Genomic DNA, 7881 nt, shown 5'->3' on the forward strand with positions numbered 1-7881 from the left:
TTCTTTTTTTTTTTTTTGGAAGGGTAACTGACTCATTTTGTACTAGTAAATTTGCATTTTGGTTAAGCTTTGCTTATTTGTAATGATCCTTATACAGGGAGAAAATCTATGAAGTGAAACTTCCTCTTCTTCCCACAGTTCTTATGACCTTCTTATTTTAGCATCTTCGCTTTCTCCACATCAGTTAGAAACATCCGATGGATTGACATGATCTTTTCACAATGGCTGGCTCACAGTATTGTACATTCCCAACCAATGGTTGATTGTGCCACATGCTAATTAAAAGCTTTGGTGGCGTTGCTAACATCCTCACAAATGTGGAGACATTAACATTACTGAGTACGAAGACATTCATATTGAGTAGCAAATTTGCAATCTAATCGTGGGTAATGATGGGGTTTGATCAATTTATTCTAAATAGATCAAGTATTCAAATGAGCTTATGTACTCACTCATGGATGGGGCATTGATGAAATACTAAGTGCCAACAAGTCGTACAATACAGGAATTAAGAATTGAAGTAGATATGTTTGACAACTGTTGTAAAAATATTGATTTTATATATATTTATTTATATATATTTATTTATATATATTTATATATATATATTTATATATATATATTTATTTATATATATAGTGCTTACATGTGAGGAGTGGATTACCTTATTATTTGCTTTGTTGGTCCGTGAAGTACCGGGACTTGCGTGTTCCTAGGCATGATCTCGAGCTCGGTGCAAGGGCGTGGGCATGTGAGGTCATGTAGTTATAGAGGCGCTAGTGGTGCACTTCGCATGTGCGCATCATGTTGCAGATGGGTCACTCATTCGCGACCTTACGCGATGTACAACAGTTAGAAACTGTCAATAACAGCTAGTTTCTCACCAACAGCCATATAACGATCATATTGAGTTTTGACCCTGGACCAAAACGGTCAGCCACCCTAGCCTATATATACAGTGCCTGGATTGTTCTAAAATTTTCTAATCTTCTTTCTGAATCTGAGATTTTTCTTTTATTTATTTGCAAGAAAAATTGTATATACAGAGTTTCATTCCTGGTTCTTCGCATTTGTTGAACATCGAACCACATTCAGGCTCGTCGTATCCTAGAAGATGTCTGCCTATAACTTGTCAGCATTCTCAATTACTTTGAGAATGGGCGAATAATGCTTTAAGGACAGCGTGACCACACGTGCTTCAGCATGTCTTTATATTTTCGATTTCTTTAATTATTTTTACAAAAATTGTAAAATCTGCAATTTGTGCTAACAACAACTAAAGGTGAAAATCAAGACTCTATTAAAACGGTGACAAATTCACATAACTCCAATCTTGCAGTCAATTATTAAGGTAGCCACATTTCAAAAGGCACACCTTGCATGCTCAAATGTTCAATTTTTGAGACCATTAGCTAGTTTAAATGTCTCCCCAAGCTCTACTTCATAATTGTAGGCTTCAAATCATTGAGTAAAATCTACAATGAGATTTTAATGTTTAGAATTTATAATTTACATCTAGGATAATTTTAAAAGATAAAGAAGGAACTCAAAAAGTTATGAGAGTGCAAAAGGAACTTTAGCAAATGTTTAGAAAATTCTATAAGATAACAGATCAAGAGTTGATATTTGTTGAAGTGATTTACAAAAAAGTTTACTACATTACACAGGTGTATCATTTTAGGACTAGGGGAAGTGGTCTGTGCAACGCCATACAAAAAGGATGAGAGAGAGAGAGAGTAAAAGAGAAAAAATAGGAGAAATGTGCAAGTTAGAGAGAGAAGTGCACTTATGGCTTCAACAATGGGCAATCCATCTCCATAATTTCCTGTATTGTGGCCAACCTTACTTTAGATCTTCCTCATTTTTTGGTTAAGGTAAATGGTATGTATTTCACACAATTATTACTATAGGATTCATGGAGGAGCCTTTGTTGCATGATCTCCCTACTATGCTTCGTGCAAGTATGTACACATAGAGAAGTTTAAATAGGCTACTCATATCGAAGACTGAAAAGATGCAGTAAAATCTAGGCCTTTGCGAGCTTTTTGTAGGTAAAATCCGACTCATATGCCAGATAATAGTCACTTTTTTCAGTTTTCAAAATTACCATTTATTTAAAATAATATCTCGTATCATTTCAATTTTAAAAGTTTTCCTCCCTATGAAACTAAATGTTAGAGCAAATCCAAAACCTACTCTTGATACGAGTAGTATATATAAAGTTGGGACAAGCAGCAGAAATGGACACGACCCAACAATAAATAGGTTTCGGTCCAAAGTTTGAATCCTTTTAATGGGTCTATCTAAAAGCTTGGCTAGATCGCTGAATGGGTTGGACCTAAGAGGTCTCCAAATTAAGGGTTATTAGTGGCCAGGCTCGCCCATTGAGCTTCTGGACCAGGCTTGCTTCTGGCCAAGCTTGAAGTCGCATATTAGGCCATAGGATGGGACCTAGGCCTAAAATTCAAGCTTTTTTATAATTCAAGCTAGACTCGTGCAATGTATAAAGGCCCGTTAGCAGGGTATGGCCCATTTAAAGTTACCAAGGGCATTTTTTATAATATATCACATTAATATAATTAAGAAATAACACCTGTTTAATTACCTTTCCGATGCGTTTTCTAAAATTTCAATGCTTAAAATTCAGCAAAAACCCAAGCTCCATGGAGACACCGTGATGTTTTGTTTGACATCCAATTTATTCATCAATTGGGGTACCTCATGTTAGAAGCGGAGCCTAATGATCACGATAGAGGATCATGATAGAGAATAGTGAGATGGTTACACCCACCATAGGAACCTTTGTAAGGCCCATCATTTCGTTGTAGATGGAGGAAATTAAGAAATTTGATATGAAAATAACATTTGCGGGTTAAGTCTTGACTTGAATAGTCAATATCTCAAGATAGATTTTCTACCTTTTTTTTTAATATATTCCAATGAGTGCAAAAGACAGGTGGTGGTAAATTATCTTCAAGATACAATAAACTCATATATCTACAATTTAATATAAAAATTTACATATTTAAGTGTTGAATAGATCTTCAAGTGTTGATATTGATATACGTCACAAAAAATATTCTCAAGAGGCCAACTGCAAGAGGGTACACTACACCAAAATTGGTTATCAGGTACGGCTAGTGCTTTGGTTCAGAAACGTTATTAAGCCGTTTCTTATTCAACACGGTTCTAAACCGTTTCTGAATGCAACCCTCTTTCCACGTGCGTTGTTAGGGCTCTTTGCTTTCCCCTTTTCTTCAATCTCTCGTCTCACATCTCTCTCTCTCTCTTCAAATCTCGTCGTTCTGCTCTTCTTCTTCTCTACACCCTCAACACCGAAACTTTTTCTCTCTCTCTCACATCTCATTTCGGTCTTTGAATTGCAATGGAGAAATTTCAAAGCCCTCTCTCTCTCTCTCTCTCTCTCTCTCTCTCTCTCTCTCTCTCTCTCTCTCTCTCCGAAGTTGGAAAGGTGAGCAATTTCTCATTCTCTTTTCTACGATTCCAATCGAAAATCTCAACTTCCTTTGAAGAAATGAGATCTTTCTTCCATGATTTTGGAATGTCTCTCCTTGCTTGTTGCATCTATATGTCTTTCTTTTCCCCGATTTTCTGCCCTCTAATGATTCATTTAGGGTTTCTTTCATACTAGGCAACAAGGTTGCGAAGTTTTGATGCAGAGCGATGAGGTATAACCTGAGAATGGTCGTAGTTTTGACGCAGAGTGATGAGGTATAACCTGAGATGATTTCAGAAGAAATAGTATATATTGACAGATCTTCAAATTTCTCTCTTCTGAGCAGCTTGTGGGTGGATTTCGGTCCATCCTTTGCAAGGATTTGGGAGAAAAACCAACATTTCAAATCGGATTCAACATTTTCTCGAATTTAGGATCGTTTCTCAATCGGTGAGGTTTTTATCATTTCGATCCATTTCTCTATGTTTAAATCATATAAAAAAACAGAGAGAAAATGTTTAAAATCGTTGATTGAGAATGAAGGATTTCAACCTTCGATTTCGAGATTTGGGGGTAAGTTATCCGATTTGGGGAAAAGTAGGGAAAATTCAAAATTTCCCCAATATCTCCCAAATTGCTTTTAATCTTACACTCCAAACACGGAATCAAACATATACGAGGCTTAATCTACTGATTTATGAAGTTTCTATGAAATTTTAAAAAAAAATAATAAAAAAATTAATTAATTAATTTTTATATATATATATATATATATTCGAAATTTCACTCCTAGCAGTGGTCAATTGAGTACAATTTCATAGTATGAGGAGTGTTTGATGAAATGATCATCACATACACTCTAATTTCAAGATTTGAGGGAAGGTCCAATTTGGAGAAAATTGGGGATAATTCAAAATTTCACGAAGTCATTGCAATCTTACACTTCAAACATGAAATCAAACATGTAGGAGGCATGATCTCCTAGGTCATGTATTTTATTTTATTTTTAATACTTTCAGAATTAAATAATATTTTTAATTAAATTTAAATTTTTTTAAAAAATAAATAAATAAAATTATTATTAAAAGAAATAAATTCTACCAGTGGTAAATTTGCTACATATTTTTTTTAGATTAAAAGGTGTTTGATGAGTATAAATTTATAATTATTTAATAAATAATTAATAAATGTGAAAAAAAAAAAAAATTTGATGTAGTACCCTGATTTTGCTAACATAATGTTGTTTTGCAGGTAAAACATACTAGGAGTAAGAGGGAGAGCCTGATATTGGATGGAGATACGGCTGACTATTCCCAATACTCGATTCGGTGGAGCTATCCAGAATGGAAAATCATTGTCTACCACTGATTTTTGTATAACTATTAACTTGTAGGCAGTTATCTGTTTGGATGGTGATGGTTGCAAGTTAAGAAGTGGACTGGTGAAAATTGAGGAAGATTTAACTCTTGACACATTAATTGCTTGTGACTCATGTGATCTTTGGTAAGTACATTTCTTTGACAAAGCTTCCTAGAAACCAAACTAATGATAATTGCCAACTCTTAAACTCACTGACACACGTGCCCTTAACAGCAAGATTTGTGAAAGATTTGGCTGGCGTTTCAATGGTTTTCCTTGTGAAAGATTTGTTATGACTGAAGTGAAAGAAGCCTTAATCATCGAAGTTCATGTACTCGTATCCCAATGAGCGTTTGCATGATTGATACCATATTTTAGTATAGAACATCTATTACTTTGTTTCTAATTCCCCCTGTTAATTAAGGGGTTGCTTTGTGGGTTACTACAGGGAAGGCTTCCTTTTATGGAACCAAGACCAAAGGTGGATAAAGCCCAAGTATTGAAGAGGTGTTGCTATAGAGTTAATTTGTTTTGTGGGTAAAGTGGTTTTTTTTTTTTTTTTTTTTTTTTAATGTCAAGAATAAACTCATTTTTGCTTGGTTTGTGTTACACATTTTTCTTTAGTCCTTTTTCTTTCTTAAAAGCATGCTTCAATAAACTTCATTGTGGTTGCAGAAACTGATGCTGGTTTCTGTCCAACACGGCGGAAGGTAAGTCTCTTACTTGTTCATGTGTTAAATGGTTTTCTATCATGACTTGTAACTTCAATCTTTCAAGAATATGTATGAGTAATGACACTCTTTTTTATGGTTGTAGCTGCCTGTCTCTATTTGTTTTTTCCTCTTAGCAATGAAATTCTTTACCTATGAAGAAAAAAAGGAAAAAAAAAAAGAAAAAGAATATGTATCAATAATGACACTTTCTTCCTGGAGATTACTTTTCAGGAGTTACTCTAGCAGTTACTGAAAAAGAAGAAGCAGGTATCATCTGAGTATGTTTTAATGAAATTCTGTTAAAATTTTCATTTCGTATTATTTAATGTTGTTGATTCTGTTTTCGTTGTAGGAGCACAATGGACAGGAATTGTAACAACCATTGCAGTGGAAATGCTGAAAGCAAATATTGTAGATGTTGTCATTTGTGTGCAGAGGTGATAGCAGTGTTTTATTTTAGTAGATCAAAGAATAAAGGTTGCTGGTTATTAGCTGACAGTTAGTTATTTCTTTATTGTGTCTTTTTAGTGATCCAGAGGACAGACTTACTCCAAAGCCAGTCTTGGCCAGGTATGTAAACTGCATTTGAACTGAAATGCTGACTATGCCACATGTGATCTAAGTGAAGGTATCACTAATACCATCCCTTAAAAATAATAAGTTCCAAGAACGCAAAATGCTAATTCAACTGAGTTAAGTCAGGGGTACAATGAATTCATGGTATGTTCTATTTGAATAACATGCATGGGTCTCACATGCGTACACCGCATGGACCATTGATGAAATTTTTAATGGCTATCCATTATTTTCCATGCAAATGGGGCACATCCGATGAGTTAATTAGCCTAATTTATTGGGCCAGGTCAGTTGATTGTTTGCATCTTGATGAATGGCTAGGTTATCCTACAACATTGCATGAACTCATCGAATGTGACCTTTCCATCACTATTGCCAACCATCCGGTCGAAAATCTCATCAAGCTTCCCAGGTTCTGTTATGTCTGCTGGAAGGCAGTCTTCTGGCAAGGCCTATTTAGCAGATGTTTTCTACCATGTCCAACTAAAACTACAGAGAAATACTAAGGTGATTCATGTGCAGGCAGACTGGAAAGGTAGAGAACTACAACAGGTACTCAACATTCTTTTAACATCCAGGTCCATCTGTAAAATGAGATTCATAGTTGATTGATCCATTGTATGGAAATCGATTAGGTGGTGGCCTTAGATTCAAGTACTTCAGACTTTGTTGCATCTGCTTTTGTAACCATTGGTGGTACCTGAACTAGTACCCAAAGCAAACTAAAATGGACATGAATTAAAAATATGAAATGATACTAAATTCACTTTAGTTGCACCACCACTATCAAATATCAATAGACATTCAAGACATTTGCTCTATATGGATCGCCTTGGGTAAATAACTTGGCATTTCACAGCGATTGGTTGATTCTAAATTGTTTGGAATCTTATATGATTTGTGATATTTGGGATATTTTGATAAACATGATGCATATGTGCATTTTGCATCATAATCCTATATGTCATATCAAGCAGGGTTAATTGGCCTAGGCACCGAGGGGTTCCATATGTGTGTTTGTGTTTCTAGTCTTTTGTAGTATGCTCCCATTCTTCGATCTTGATCATTAGTGGGGAGAATTCTTTTTCACTCAATTACCAATTAACTTCAATTTCTATAGTTATTTATTTTCTTAGGTGTGAAGCGCCTTGTTCCTGTGGGTCTAGGAGATGATGATCAATGCATTGAGGGAGCTTCACATGTCATCTCCGTAAAGTTATAATTTAACGTGTAGCTTATTTTGTAAATTTGATTTTGCAATGAAACATATTCGAGCACATTATTTTCTTATGTTTTTATTTGGATTAATCTCTAATTTGATGGAATGTAATAAACGTATGTTAATTTATTTCCCTTGACCCTAAATTTCATGTGTTTATCAGGGTTTTAAATTGTTCTTAAAATTCCGTCCTAAAATTTGATCGTTGGCAACATTAATAGGCGTTCAAAAACGTTTCTAAAATTGTGCGCCTGAAATGTGACCATTGGCACCAGAACGGTTTAAAACCGTTCCTAAAATTCTGTTTCTAAAAATTGAAATGGTACCCAAAACGGTTCTTAACCGTTCCTGTTTTTCTGCGACGCCTCATTTAGGAACGGTTTGAAACCGTTCCTGAAGCATTTAGGAACGGTTTCAAACCATTCTTAAATGATGATTTTGGTGCAGTGGTAAGAGATGATACTACAAGGGCATGGATGGATTAATCTAGGAATATTCTTGTTTCTCTAATGACAATATCCATGATATATAGAATCTGTAGAGACATGATATATATC

The 7881-nt window shown here is 34.9% G+C and overlaps 1 long non-coding RNA gene across 1 annotated transcript; it reads left to right on the forward strand.

Moving 5' to 3' along the window:
• Positions 1 to 5467: 5467 nt before the first annotated feature.
• LOC131222299 (uncharacterized) lies at positions 5468 to 6282 on the forward strand. The gene is made up of 3 exons (XR_009159990.1): positions 5468 to 5526; positions 5633 to 5796; positions 5882 to 6282. It is a non-coding gene; the product is annotated as an uncharacterized LOC131222299 (long non-coding RNA).
• The last annotated feature ends 1599 nt before the right edge of the window (positions 6283 to 7881 follow it).

The sequence above is a fragment of the Magnolia sinica genome, chromosome 13 (assembly GCF_029962835.1).
Source record: "Magnolia sinica isolate HGM2019 chromosome 13, MsV1, whole genome shotgun sequence".
NCBI lineage: Eukaryota > Viridiplantae > Streptophyta > Magnoliopsida > Magnoliales > Magnoliaceae > Magnolia > Magnolia sinica.